The sequence below is a fragment of the Drosophila takahashii genome, chromosome 2L, assembly GCF_030179915.1.
Source record: "Drosophila takahashii strain IR98-3 E-12201 chromosome 2L, DtakHiC1v2, whole genome shotgun sequence".
NCBI classification, from domain to species: domain Eukaryota; kingdom Metazoa; phylum Arthropoda; class Insecta; order Diptera; family Drosophilidae; genus Drosophila; species Drosophila takahashii.
Genome location: NC_091678.1, coordinates 31,085,817 through 31,101,463, shown reverse-complemented (window position 1 = coordinate 31,101,463; position 15,647 = coordinate 31,085,817). Strand labels below are relative to the sequence as shown.

At 41.7% G+C, this 15,647-nt stretch overlaps 1 protein-coding gene and 1 long non-coding RNA gene across 8 annotated transcripts in view; one reads left to right on the top strand and one right to left on the bottom strand.

The window, feature by feature from the left end:
• LOC108054886 (uro-adherence factor A) overlaps positions 1-15,647 on the bottom strand; it is a 234,497-nt gene that overhangs the window by 137,774 nt on the left and 81,076 nt on the right. The gene's annotated exons all lie outside the window — the stretch shown is intronic.
• Positions 5,946-7,538, top strand: LOC138914782 (uncharacterized). 2 transcript variants are annotated; one of them, XR_011420598.1, is made up of 4 exons: positions 5,946-6,200; positions 6,270-6,601; positions 6,681-6,981; positions 7,204-7,538. It is a non-coding gene; the product is annotated as an uncharacterized lncRNA (long non-coding RNA). The 2 variants fall into 2 exon arrangements; XR_011420595.1 differs by having other exon boundaries at positions 6,270-6,981; positions 7,204-7,537.

The window sequence follows — 15,647 nt, the reverse complement described above, 5'->3', positions numbered from 1 at the left end:
TGTTGGACTCTACATCTTGCACTAACTCCAAATAATCCTCTGCAGCAAACTCGGTCGTCTCGAATCCTAATAACTCCGTTGGATCTATGAGGACTTCCTCGATGCAGCGGGAGAGAGTATCGGCAACTACGTTCTCGCTGCCTTTACGATGCTCAATGCCGAAATCGTAACCCTGCAGCTGGAGAGACCATCTCGCAAGTCGTCCTGACAGATCCTTCATCGTCATCAACCACTTCAGACTGGCGTGATCAGTGATGCATGTGAACGGCATCCCCTCCACATACGGTCTGAATTTTCGAATGGCTAGGATGGCTGCCAGACACTCTTTCTCCGTGACCGAGTAGTTCACCTGGTGCTTGTTCATCTTGGCCGAGAAGAACGCGATGGGTTGCTCGTCTCCGTCCTGGTTCCGCTGAAACAAAACTGCACCGACGCCAACGTGGGATGCGTCGCACTGGATGAAGAAATGTTTCTTGAAGTCCGCATGAACCAGGACCGGCGCGCTCGTCAAGGCCAGCTTTAGGTCATCGACTGCCTGTGTTGCGCTGGGATTCAATGAAAACCTCGTGCTTCCCGTCTTCTTTAAGGCTTCGGAAAGCGGTGCAGCCAGCGTGGCGAAGTTCTTCACGAATCGTCGATACCACCCAGCAGTGCCCAGGAAGGCTCTTACTTCCTTCATGGATTTCGGGTAAGGCATCTTCTGAATTGCTGACACTCGTCCAGGATCCATCCGCAGGAGTCCACCTCCGACTATAAACCCCAGGTACGTTAAAGACTTAAAGCAGAATTTCGACTTCTTTAACCCTATCGTCAATCCTGCTGCTTTCAGACTTTGGGCTACGCGAAGCAAGTACTTCAGGTGCGTCTGGAAATCTGGAGCGAGGATTAGGAGATCGTCAAGGTAGACGAAAACGTTGGATCTGAGTTCCGCTGGTATCACCCGATCCATAAGTCGCACCAAGCGTTGCGCCGCGTTGCACAGTCCAAATGGCATCATCCGGAACTGGTACAACGGTCTGCCTGGAACCGTGAACGCCGTATACTCCTTGCTTTTGTCTTCCAGTTCGATCTGCCAGAACGCAAACTTGAGATCTACGCTGGAGATGTAATGCGTCTGATCTATCCTGGAGAGGATTCCATCTATACTGGGCAAGGGATACGCATCCTTGACTGTCAGCGCGTTCAGCTTACGGGCGTCCAGACAGAACCTGTCTTTCCCGGGCTTCGACACCACTGTTGTGCGATTGCTCCACGGGCTCTTGCTCTCCTCGATGACCCCCAGTTCCAGCATCTTATCGATTTCATCCTCGACCACCTTTTGCTTTGCCGGAGACATCGGGTACGGACGATCCTTGAACACCCGGGCTCCCTCGATCAGCTCAATGGAATGCTTTTCCAGGTTGGTGGTCCCTAGACCATCCCGTTCAAAGGTAAGAAACTCCTCCTTGACCTTCTCTAATGCCTCCTTTTCCTCCGCAGAAAGTCTCCAGCATTCGGGTTCCTCCTTCGTCTCGTCCTCATCCTCCTGATCGGCGTAGTGTTCCATCTGGCTGGCATGGATTTCTTCAGCTGCCTTCACGACTCTCGGCACCGGGTTTCCTAGGACGGCTGGGGCTAGTCCGAACGCACGCCAGAAGTCGACTCCAAAATACGCGGCTTGTTCCAGGTATGGGCAAAGGTAGAACATGATCAGCTTACTCACGCCTTTGTACTTCACAGGTAGCTCCACGCGTCCGATAATTGAACGATCCTCGCCAGAAGCCGTCCGGACCACCGAGAAATACGGCTGAGCCGTCACGCCCAGCGTTTCCAAGAGCTCTCTACAATGTCTGCCCAGCACGCTAACACTAGCCCCCGTGTCCAGCAAGCCTTTGAGCTGCTTGCCCATGATGTCCACGTCTGCAAAGGGTCTCGGATCTCCGGAATCGATCCGCTTCACGGCAGCCACTACCTCTCGTCGTCGGGATCTCCGCTGCCTAAAGCGTTCCCTTGCCTTCTGGACTCTCCGTGAGACGATACGCATGCCGCTCAGTTGATGGTCTGCAAAGATCCTGTTTCGCGCTTCCATATATCGCCGTAGCCGTTCTTCAGCCGGTAGGTACCTTAACCAGTACTTATTACTATTCGCTTGGCTATATATGTGATTATTTATTACGTTACACTATGGGTAATTTACCCACTTTTTTTGGCCAAAACCCACTTTTAAAAAGTCATTAGAAATTGGATTTGTCAATCACAATGTATTAGGATAACATGAATGTCAAATGTTATTAACAGAAAAGTTTAACAGTGCGCATCACTGTTAAGTTATCAGCTATGAAAGCTTGCTAGTGCTTCAACGAGATGGCAGCGCTAGTAAATCGCTTATTTTGATTAAAAGTTTAAATGATCAAAAAGAGTATAATAAAGCAACGCAGCGCCTTTTTTGAAATGCAGTTCAATCACAAAATCATGTAACTTTTTTTTGTTAGCGTTCCGATGTATTTATTGATTGTGGTGTTTCTAAAATCTTGGGTAAAATCTAACTTCAAAAAACATTAAAATTGGTATTGAATTTTTATTTTTAAATGGAGCTACAAAATGAGTCCAGCTCTTTCCAGCTCTGAAACCTTTTTTATCTTGTCGAGTACTTGATTCTCTTTAAACTCAGTAAGTATAAAAGTGCACTTTTGCGCACTTTCTCTGAAATAAATGTTTTAAGACCTCCGTCAAAACATGAATATTTCACGTATTTTTGTATCGTGAATGTCAGTTACGGTGCAATCTTTGCAAAACCGGTATGCAACTATCTTTGTTGTTAAATATTCATTATTTCAAAATTATGTTTCATCATTGTTTCATTGCAATAACTTTGTTATAAAGGTTAACAGTATTTTTGTTAGAAATTATAATGGTAATAATTATAAAAATAAAATTGCAATTCAAAAATACAAAAATGAAAAACGTTGATATTTTTTTAAAAATTAAATACGTTGTTATTACTAAAATAAATTAAAAAATATTTTTTTTTCTTCACGTTTAGGAGAAAAAAATGTTTTTTCTTTAAAAAAAGGCGGGACCACGCCTATTTTTTCAACAAAAATTCCTTTAAATTTAATATAGTAAAATCAAAAAACCGAATTGTTAATTATTGGGTCGTTTTTAAGTTATTAATTAATGCCACAAAAAGTGGTCAAATTACCCATAGTGCGTTATTGTCTATCTTAGGCACTACTTCGTGGGATTCCAATCTGGGCGAGTCCCTCCCACTTTTTGACTGCCCAGTCGACCGTTTTCCGCACACTCTGGGCATTTTGGTGTAATGGTGTCCGGTCTGCCGCACTTGAAGCAGAACCTCTTCCACTCCGTGGACGGACAGTCTCGGAATCCGTGCTCCGCGGCTCCGCAATTCCAGCAGCCTGGCTTGAAAGGATTTCTAGGCCGTCCACGGATCTCGTCCACTTCCAGGATCTCCTGCTCGTCGACTTCGTCCGGTATGCGCGCTTCGCTGACCCGCAACTTGTTCAGCTGCCCGTACGCAGCGCGTCCTCGACGACCGAACGTCTTCTCCACTTCGACGCACTCCTCCCGAAGTTCATCCACCGTGAGTACGTCCATTGCGTAGACAAACCTGGCTATCCCATCCCTCAAGCCCTTTTTCACCACCTTCACCAATTGCCGCTCTGGCATTGGTTTTTTCAGGCGGGAGGCGAGTTGCTGAATTGCGTGAACGTAGTCATCCACGCCTTCTCCTGGCTGCTGCTCACGCTGTAGTAGCTCGTGCATCCTTTCGTGCTCCGTCTGATGACCACGGAACCGATCCATCAGAGCCCTGCGCAGCTGGTTCCACGTGTCCACCCTGGCTTGGCGTACATGGACCCAATACCACTCCCTTGCTCTGCCCGATAGGAGGGCGTGGAAGTTTCGCAGAACTTCATTCCACGGACACTGGTGCTGCCGCTGCAGGAACTCAAGACGGAACACGAAATCGTCGACGGAATTGCGGTCGTCCTCGCCGTCAAAGGAGACATTCCAGCGGTCCACTCGGATCCATCGGTTTCCGTTGCCGGCTCCCGAGTTGGCGTACAGCCGCGGCTCGTCCCTAAAATCATCAGCCCTGCGATCCTCGACACGCCAATGCCGAGCGTGGCGATCGTTCCGGCCTGGCGGATGATACTCCGGTTCCTGGCTCAGGCTGCTGTCGATTCCCGGAGACTCGTCCACCAGTAGCCGAGGCCGTTGCCTGGGTGGCAGCTCTGGAGGCCTTCGGATGCCTCTGTCCGTCTCCTGCCGCTGATGGACTTCGCCAGCTGCACCACTTGGGGCGACTTCTGGACCCGTGGACCTGGCCAACAGTGATCCTTGGCGATCCTCGCTCTCCTGTAGCGGCTGCGGTCTGCTCTCGGCTGGCCGAAGGACATCGTTCAGCAACTTCATCATGTCCATGAATCCGTTCCTGATCTCCTCCCTCAACGTCTGGCTAACCCCAGACTCCTGGGACGCGCGGTATGTTTGTGCCGCTTGTGCTAGCGCTGCATTCGCCGCCGATTCAGCTGCCGAATCCCGTTCCAGGTTTGGCTCCTGAGGATCCTTCTTCTCCGAAACCGCCAGTTTATCCCGCGCCTCGAAGAACCCCTTGAAATCGAGATTTCTGGGCGACCGATGCTGTTCGATGTCCACCGGTTGATCCCTAAGCCGATCCACTGGACCACCGCCTACCGGCGTTCTGGGTAAACCCCCAGCCAGCGACATTCGCACCAACCCTGCAGCGCCCTCTCCGTCTGAGGACCAGAGTGCGTCTTCGTCGGCGTTGGGAGGACCCATCGACCTTAGCTGATGGCCATGCCTATTATCTGCATCCTTCTCCATTCTTTTCCCTATCTAACCAATCCCAAATACAATCAATAATAATAAATCCCATAAATAAATAATATAAATAATAAATAAATAAATAAGGATGCACAAATACGATAATAAATAAATAAGAATAAATAAATATGATAAATAAATAAACAAGAATAACTAATAGTGAAAATATAAAAAAAAAAAATTACTCAAACTTTCCTAATCACAAACATCCGCTTCACAAATTACCTATTTAAATTTTCTTATTCTTTTCCCTTCACAGATTTGGACGTGGGGAGATGGAACTGACCCTCGCCGGTGGACTTCCGACCTAACCCGTCCTGCGCTTTCTCCAAAACCGAACTTTCCCGTCACCTCCTAGCCGTTCGTCAACTGGACTGGCTATCACTCGTGGTGATAGCCGCCAGTTAAGGACTTTGGCTGGTTTTACTCCTGCTGGCTTTTCCTTCCCATCGGCATTTTCTATTTTAAATCGCGGCAACCGTGCAGCGCGTAGGGCCGCTACGGGTCACGATTACCATTTAAGTTTAAAACCGACATAAAATTAGAAATTCAGGACGGGGAGAAAAACTCAGGAATTTATTACATTTTAAGCAAAACAACATTTTAAATAAATAAATAACAAAAACAAGCTTTTTAACCTAATATATCACAGAATTTATCACAGATTTTTTTCAGTGTACTCGCTGTTACACGATGTACCCCGTGATGCCAAACCTGGCTTCTGCCGGGATGTCATCACAGTTTTACTGGAAAACCTGTGACCAGGAGCAATTTGTCGGCACAAATTTGCTGACCAAGCCTCCTATTCCATGCATTTTCTTGGTACGCCGTTTGACTTCCCCGTCATCACCTCCGATGCAATTGCAACGAATATTGCAAGCCACCGTCGGGGATGACGAGGGGAGTCAGGGACATCAATGGGCGAGACGTCGCCGCCTCGACAATTTTATTGTTTAAATTGGGCGCCACTATGTTACGAACTGCTAATTTTCCTTTTGGCAGTGCCGCTAGCTCAGTTTTCCCTCAGGGCGGAGTCCCCCTAATGCCACAACTCGCAACATAAATATCGAAAACTACGCAGTCTCACATCACTAAACTATCGATCATCACTACATATAAAACGTAAACAAAGGCAAATAACTACAAGTGACGGGAAATATTAATTGTTTTGGTGGCTATTGATGACCTAGCCAAGCACGCCCACCCAACCAAGGATGCCCCGGAGGATTCCGCAGAGGCATCACCCATTCTTGGCCAGCCGGAGTCACTCCTCGCGCCTACGACAGCTCCATCTCCCCCACAGTGACGACTTACTCACGCATTTCGGTCTTCAATTACATTTAATATCGGTGGTAAGTACAAGTGTTCAAGTTTAACATCATTATTGTTGTTCTTGCATTAATTCATTTATCTTTCTTCAGCCTTTAATATCACAGTTGGCCGCCGTTTCAAAACTTAGGCGGTCAAAGCAGAGGAACTTGCTTCCCTGGGAAAAGTCTGCAGGCGCCGCGTAACTATGCTCCACCAGTCATTTGTTGGTGGAGCTCACACTAAAACGAGGCGCAAATAAGACACACTATCTGTGTGTCGGGTCACCTAATCCAAAGGAGCTCCTGGGGAAAAGAAGGGACAGGCCAAAGATGTAATTGCGCGCTGCAATCTCCCCCACCGAAAACTAAGGCTCGCGACCCTTTTAATAGGCAACACTGAGGACAACTATGGGTTTAGGGTCTGGATCCGGATAAATTTACAAGTAACCACGGGAAGTATTCCCATTAATATTTACAAAGATATACTCATGACTAATTATTATAATTTTCCGCCACTTCTAGGCTAGATATATGGCGATATTCTATCCCGGACGAGGGCTATTCCGCTGGAGGCCAGCGGCCGTTAAAGCCTGGAAAGCCCCGAGGAATGGTGATGGCCTATAAAATGGCGTGGCCGTTCACCGCCGCGCAAATTGACGCCGTTGGACCCGAAGGCGAGAGGGACTGATACCCCGGAACGGACTCACCGGAGATCGGCTGCCTGTCGTGGACGGCGTACGAGGAAGGCAGGGTAGGAGTCGTCTAGCTGAGTCCAAACGGCTTCAGGGATATAACCACCTCAGGCTCTCGGATCCACTTCAAGGTGTGTATGGGTTGTAGGAGAATTTCCAACCTCACTTCCAAAATGTATTTCCAAAGTAAATCTCCTGGGATAAATCTTCCGGGGCCCGTGGTGTTGGGACCCCGGTTGCCCTGCAGACAATTATTTGTTAATACCGTACACTAATAAACCTAACACGCTAACACTCACTTTTTTCTGTTTTTTTGCACAAACACTTGTTCAAATAACTCCCGCTGCGTCCAGCTTCTGGGACAATATGGCTGCGACTATTCTAATCTGCCTATCATCATGGCGGTATTGCCATATTCCCTTGCCTCTCCCAAAACTGGGTCATCGGACGGATTCAAGGCCACGGGAGAGTAGTCCCTGAGCGAACCGGGATTACTCCAAATGGCCAGATCGTCCTCCAGATTCCCCACAGGGGGGCGCCACCAAAACCATCACCTTATCGTCCGGACCTATCGATAAAATCTATCTGACAATCGACTCCAACTGCAACAAGAAAGGCAATTTTATAAAAATTTATAGACGCAGTTATGTCTTCATTTAGAAATATGAGCGTTATTTTTAGTTGGCAACAGAGTAAATAGGACTCTAAAATAATTTTTGTATTGTTCTTATTTGTTTATAGCACCTTATTCACCAATTCAACCAAAAAGAATCAAATCAATTATTATTATTGGTCCCATTTCACAATAGCTCCAATTAATGAGCAAAATTGTACTTTTTAGATTTAATTTTGCTCGTTGCTCATCGGTCCAGGTAGTGCCGTATTGAGGCATTTTAAAATTCCAAAAAAAAAAAATACCAAAAGTCTCCATCGGCTTTTACAATTTTGCTCATTGCAGCCGACATATATCTGTTTTGCTCGCACCTACGTAAAATCGTATCGGCTGAGAAAAAATTGCTTTAATGAGTGAGCCGAACAATGTAGTGGAATAACCGCATGATCAATTCAATTGATTCGAATTTTGGATTACTCGCACTCACTTGCTCGTTTGTTTCAATAGAGTGCTCGAGTTTTTATGAGCAGGGCCTACCACTTGCTTCTTAGAAGTTTCTAAGTGAGTGAACCCGCACTCTAAAACTCTATTTTGTTAACATGACTTGTTTGTCAGTTTAAGTAAACTCGTGCAGGGCTCTATTTGAAACTACATAGCAGGGATCGCACGTAAAAAATTACTTTTTTAAAAAAATTGACAAATAAGTCTTATTTTTCAATTTTTATTATAAAAGTTGACAAATAACTCTTATGCTTCAATTTTGTTGATTTTTATAATAAAAATTGAAGCATAAGAGTTATTTGTCAACTTTTATAAAAAAAAGTAATTCTTACTTGCGATCCCTGCTACATAGTCCTTGAGATTCCTCAACTTTTGATATATAACACTTTTTGACATTAAATTGCGCGTTTGAATGTAATTCAGCGATAAAAGTGCAACCCGTTTCAGTTTAATAGGGAAAAAACTGAATGCTTACTTGAGTGACCAAAATTCTTATTAGATATTTTAAGGGAAACATATACATATGGGCAATTCTCTGGGGATGTTAACCAAGCCAAAAAGCGTAAAACTTGAAAAAAACATATTTCTATATGATTTTGCACTGATATTTGATTCTAGTTAGATGGATCCTCAACTAAGCTTACTAATTTGAGTATCCTTGGATAATTTTCCAGGACAATACCTCTTATATGGACAAAAAAGTCCTTTTTTTGTATTTTTTGGTATTTTTTAAAGTGGCTCTTAAACGGGTTTTTTAACGTTAAGGTCTCGCGAGCGACCAATATCCAATAAAGTATCCCGAACAGAATGAGACGATTTTCATGAATTTGACATTGACGGAAATTGGTTTGTAATTTCTTAAACTGATGGTGTTCTAAGGAACCTTCAGCAGTGCTGCCATCACTTAGCTTGAAAAACAGGGCAGATAAGCCAAAAAAAACAGGGAAAAAAAGGACAAAAGTAAATTCGCCTCCATTTTTGTTTTTACCAATGGGTTATATATTTACTTAATTTAAATGGATTTCATATTATATTCAATTATATAATGATCTACTGCGCGCGACTCACAACCTTCTTTGTTTGATCATTTTACCATGGTAAATTTTTGTGGGTATACGTAATAATCTAAAATTATTAAAATAATAAAAGCATTTCAAGTAACTATATTGGTAATACAAAAAAATTCAATATCTGCGTCAAACCCGAATAAGAGTCGTTCAAATCTGAACGAACAAAACTTTAGCAATTTTTTGGTACAGAAAAAAATGTACTATAAAGAAAATTCATCGACTTTTTTACGTCTCTTTGATAATTTGTATAAAGAATTATTTTTTAAGTGCCGAACTGTAAGAATAATGGTTAAAAAGGCGTTTTAGCATATAATAACAGGTTTATACACTTTCAACTAGCAAAAATAACACTCAAAACCATATTTTTGAAAAAAGGACAGATTTCCGGATAGGGGATGTTTGAAATTTTTTCCGGATAAAGCCGTTAAAAAAAGGACAGATCTGTCCGGAAAGAGGACAAAATGGCAGCACCGACCTTCAGTAAACACGGCGCGCAATTTAAATGAGCGCTAGGGTCACATACTATTGTTGCCCTTGTACTATTTGGGTACCCTTCTCCCCTACACTTGAATTGACAAACAAGTCAATTTTTATACCCTTGCAGAGGGTATTATGATTTTAGTCAGAAGTTTGCAAGGAGACGTTTCCGATCCCCATAAAGTATATATATTCTTGATCAGCATCACTAGACGAGTCGATCTAGCCATGTCCGTCTGTCCGTCCGTCTGTCCGTCCGTTTCTACGCAAACTAGTCTCTCAGTTTTAAAGCTATCGGTATGAAACTTTCGTAAAAGTCGTATTTCTATTGCAGGTAGTATATATGTCGGAACCGACTGGATCGGACAACTATATCTTATAGCTCCCATAGGAAGGATCGAAAAAAAAACGGAAAAAAATTATAGCTCCGATGTTTTTTGAAATATTACCTTCTACTCTTGGGAGTATTTTATACCCGTTACTCGTAGAGTAAAAGGGTATACTAGATTCGTGCAAAAGTATGTAACAGCTAAAAGGAAGCGTTTCCGACCCCATAAAGTATATATATTCTTGATCAGGGTCACTAGCCGAGTCGATCTAGCCATGTCCGTCTGTCCGTCTGTCTGTCTGTCCGTCTGTATGAACGCTGAGATCTCAGAAACTACAAAAGCTAGAAGGTTGAGATTTCCCACACATATTCTTTGGCGTCCTACGCAGCGCAAGTTTATTTTAGCCGAGCGCCACGCCCCCTCTAACGCCTACAATCGCCCACTAACGATTTTAAAATGGGTCCTGCACCCACATCTTTAAAGATTTCCGAGAAGTATACATGCAATTTTGTTGTGTATATTTATACCTATCGAAATGTAGAAGACATTTTTCAAATCGGACCATTCATTAAAAAGTTATACGCAATCAAAAATTATATATCTATCTCCCTCGCACTCCCTTTAGCTGAGTTACGATTATTAGTCGGGACACCAACCCGACACAGCGTTCGCACTCCCTTTAGCTGAGTGACGGGTATTAGATAGTCGGGACAACAACCCGACTACAGCGTTCTCTCTTGTTCTTTTTAAATTTCTGAATTTCGATTTTTTTTTTTTTTGAATCGGATCACTATATCATATAGCTGCCATAGGAAGGAACGGAAAATAAATATGACATTAATAGGAAACAAATTATAGCTTCGTTGGTTTTTATTGTATCCTCTTCTACTCCGGGATATGACACTTTTTTTCTATTTCAGAATTTGGAATTCATTATACCCTTGCAGAGGGTATTATGATTTCAGTCAGAAGTTTGCAACGCAGTGAAGGTGACGTTTCCGACCCCATAAAGTATATATATTCTTGATCAGCATCACTAGACGAGTCGATCTAGCCATGTCCGTCTGTCCGTCTGTCCGTCCGTTTCTACGCAAACTAGTCTCTCAGATAAAACTTTCCCAAAAGTCTTCTTTCTATTGCAGGTACGTCGGAACGAGCCGGATCGGACAACTATATCATATAGCTCTCATAGGAACAATCGGGAAAAAAAATGTAAAAAATGATATCTTGGGTGTTTTTGAACCTATATATAGATTATAATCACGCTGAACAAATTAAAAAAAATTCCCAAAGAACCGTTCTGAAAATATTCGCGAAAATCCAGATGTTCGGCACTTATTTTATAAAACCTAACAGATCTCAAAAACCATTAGACCAATAAACTTGTAACTTACACTATTTAAAAGGCAATTGATTAGCCTTTCCGAAAAGTTATTACTCGTTGTAATCGGGTCGCAATTAATAGAGGTACAACCTGTGAAAGTTCAAAAAAATTTCCATTTCTGGCGTTTTTTTGTTATAGCTAGTTTTCATTTACTTAAAAAAAATACACATATAAATGTATAAATTATTTTGAGCTTTCAGATCTAAAGGCCCTTTTGTTGTTAACAATTTAAGACCATATATTTGCAAATGGAGTGCAAATTCTAGGAGACATGCATTTTTTAGTGAAACAACCCATTTCTGGAAAATGCTTTTCAAGCCAGGTGGCCTGCTTTTGTTAGTTTAGAGTAGTTTAGAGTAGTAGTAGGAGTATTTCAAATACATTTACAGTGCTTAAAGTATAAAGTATACTCCTTAATGTACAATAAATACTACTATTTTGTTCATATGTCAAAAACCAAACTAACAAAAGCAGTAATGGCTTTTCGGAAAGGCTCATCTATTGCCTTTAAAATAGTGTAAGTTACAAGTTTATTGGTCTAATGGTTTTTGAGATCTGTTAGGTTTTATAAAAGAAGTTCCGAAAATCTGGATTTTCGCGAATATCTTCAGAACGGTTCTTTGGGAATTTTTTTAAATTAGTGTTGCGTGATAAGCAACTAAAAACTAATCAAAAAAATTTGGTCTTAAGGCTTACCTCGAAAAAAAATGTTAAGTTGTAAACTAGTGTTATCGGTGGCGCGTAAACCGGAAACCGGAAGTCGGTTGGGGCACTTAATTAATTTTTCCGCACGGATTATGCGATCGGATCCATTTTTGGTTTGAATTATAGAGCTATGCCATACAATCAGTAAGGTATTTTTTTTTTGTGACTCATGGTTGATTATTATATGATTACTCGTAGAGTAAAAGGGCATATTAGATTCGTGCAAAAGTAAGTAACAGCTAGAAGGAAGCGTTTCCGACTCCATAAAGTATATATATTCTTGATCAGGGGCACTAGCCGAGTCGATCTAGCCATGTCCGTCTGTATGAACGCTGAGATCTCAGAAACTACAAAAGCTAAAAGGTTGAGATTTTCCACACATATTCTTTGGCTTCCTACGCAGCGCAAGTTTATTTTAGCCGAGCGCCACGCCCCCTCTAACGCCCACAATTGCCCGCTAACGATTTTAAAATGGGTCCTGCGCCCACATCTTTAAAGATTTCCGAGAAGTATAAATGCAATTTTGTTTTGTATATTTATACTTATCAAAATGTAGAAGACATTTCGGACCATTCATTAAAAAGTTATACGCAATCAAAATTTATATATCTATGTCCCTCGCACTCCCTTTAGCTGAGTTACGGTTATTAGTCGGGACACCAACCTGAGTACAGCGTTCGCACTCCCTTTAGCTGAGTGACGGGTATTAGATAGTCGGGACACCAACCCGACTATAGCGTTCTCTCTTGTTTTTTTGTAAGATTGTGAGGTTTGCGGTGGGCCTTTTTGGCAGCTTCTTGTTTTTGTTTTTTGTATGCTTCGGCAGTTCGCAGCACTTACGAACGTCAGAAGCAGAGCGAGAGAGTAGTGAGCAGAGAGAGAGTCATTTGAAGCGAAAGAGAGGCGGCCAATGTTTTTTGGTTTGGAAATACCTGATCAAAATGTTACTATTTGGATACCAGAACGGATTATCTAATGGATGCAATTCTAAGTCAAAGTGGGTAGCCAACACATTAAATGAATGAGAAATTTTTGTTTTGATTTACAAAAAATGTTGGATTGGGTTTCAAGGGGAGAGCAGGGAGAAAACTTTCAGTCGTTACATTTGCATGTGAGAAACGCAATGTCACACACACATCGATAAATTGGCATGTACATAAGTATCCAATGCATGCAATTCTAAATCAAATATTTCGCAAAAATTTAAATAATGTTAAAGACGAGGGGCGCACAAAGAAAATTGTTGGCAAATTTCGTCTCCAAAATACATCAACAGATTTCACCCAAAAGAGCTTCAGGTGCTTTTTTTAATTTTCCTTATTTCCAGAAATCTATATATATAAAGCTATCAGTAAGAAAACTGGCAATCAACGCACAGCCAAAACCACTGGTTAACAATATTTATATGCATTTCTATTACATTCTTATAACTTTAAACTGATTTGCCAAGATTTATTGGGGCTCCCCAAGTGGCCCCAATCGCTTCCAATTGGAAAAAGAAAAATTTTCCTTTCAAAAATTCTGGACTCTAAACCGTTTAACCAATCGAATCAGTATTTTCGCCTAAAAATACTTTAAGACATTATACATGTTTCAAAAATTTGACCGCTAAGATTTAAGGCTTTTTACTATTTTTAACAGCTCTTCTAAAATTACAATTTAGCCAAAAATCTCTTCAAACGTCGAAAAATGGTACTTTTAAACTGAATATCAAAAATTCCTTCGGTAAAGTTTTTCCTTAAACTTTAACGATTCATTTGATGGTTTTACCAAAGCTCTAGCTATCTTTTAAACAGAGAAACTAAGCAAAAAGTCGACATATTATTGAATTCAAGTGTCTCCATAATGCTGCCTGCATATTGCTATCTCTCTCTGCATTTTCATACAAATTGTCAACAAATGATTCCGTCTCCCTCCCTCACCCTCTGCCTTGCATTTCCCTGCGCTTCATTAAAAATATAAACTTAGCTTTAATACGGTTTTAATTTCTGTAGACTTTAGTTTATAGTTATTGGTGACCCACCCCCCACCCCCCACCAAAGTGCCCCAAACTCATTCAATTGGAAAATTAAATCTTTACGCTAAACCGTTAAACCAATCGATACCGTGTTTTCGCTAAAAAATAGTTAAAAACATAATAAAAGTTTAAAAAATATGACGGCTTCAATTTTTATATATCTCCATCTCTTTTCCACCCCCTGACTCTGCTTTATGATTGTCATTTTTTCTTCGAAATACCATTACAAAAAATAATTAAAGTTGGTATAACTATATTTATATTTATTTTACTAGGTGATAGAACGGCCGGTGTTTTTGCCCAAACTTTACCTAAAATAGGAGATGGAGATTATCCAACTGTTGATGGAAAAATAATAATTTCATCAAGTTTAGGTACAGTTGTTAACACTTTGGAAGAACTTACATCAAAAAATTTTCCAGATATTTCAAATATCGATCACAAGTCATTGGACTGGCTATCAGAAAGAGCAATATTAGCTTCAAGAGCTGCTTCAATAAATAATCATCTTTCAAAATCATTTAACGGTGAGGAAGTTACATACAAATCAGTTGACACACTTACTGAGGTAGAAGATGCTATGCATTATCCTACTGAATTTATTAACATGCCAAATCCAGCAGGATTGCCTTTGCACGTTCTTACGCAAAAAATTGGTACACCAATAATGTTGCTAAGAAACTACAGTCCCCCAAAGTTATGCAATAGAACGAGATTGCAAGTTAAAGCTCTTCACAAATTTGTTATTGAAGCCGTTATTTTTACCGGCTGTGCCAAAGGAGAGACAGTATTCATACCAAGAATTCCTCTAACGTCATCCAACTTACCATTTGAGTTTAAACGTCTACAGTTTCCTGTAAAGGTGTGTTTTGCCATTACAATAAATAACACACAAGGGCAGACTTTGAAAGTAGCTGGATTAGATCTTAGGGACGATTGTTTTTCCCATGGACAATTTTATGTGGCCTGTTCAAGAGTTAGATCAGCAAAGAGCTTAATCATCCTATCTCCTGATGGCCAAACAAAAAATGTTACAGAGAGGTTTTAAAATAACTTTTAAAAATATTTGAACTTTTATTGTGGACTAGGCCTATTTAGGGGAAACCATGTTTAAAAAAACGCGCCGAATCCTCTACCTCCGGGTGGTGTGGAAATGAGGGTTAATAAAAGTTTCATCCAAAACTACAAATAAATTTAAACTAACTTCTAAAATGAAAAATTATATAATTCTACTGCAAACTATTTCATATGAAAAGTAGCTTTAGATATTTGGGTTATCCGCAAGCGAAGCTGCGGGCACCCTGCTAGTATTTAAATACAGCTGTTAATCCCCAGCCGACATTGGGGCACTTCCTTTTTAAGTGAAACTTCTTTAGGCGCGTTATGCATTTTCGGGGACGGAGTAAAACCAATTCATGACCGTGACGAAAATCTTCTTCCCTATCATGGTAGATACATCCCTATAGTGGCAGATACATTGATGGGAGAGCCGACGATTCGGAGAGCCAATTCGAAGATCCGCAGCAAGCAAGGCGATGAAAAAGGCGACTCATTCGAAGTAAACGATAAGAGGACCGTTAGCCGACGATAGAGCCGACGGTTCGGGGAGTCCAATTCGAAGATCCAGAGCAAGCAAGGCGATTAGTGGGGCGAAGCGCTCAAAGAAAAGTGCACGGAGAGAGGACCGTTAGGACACTTGAG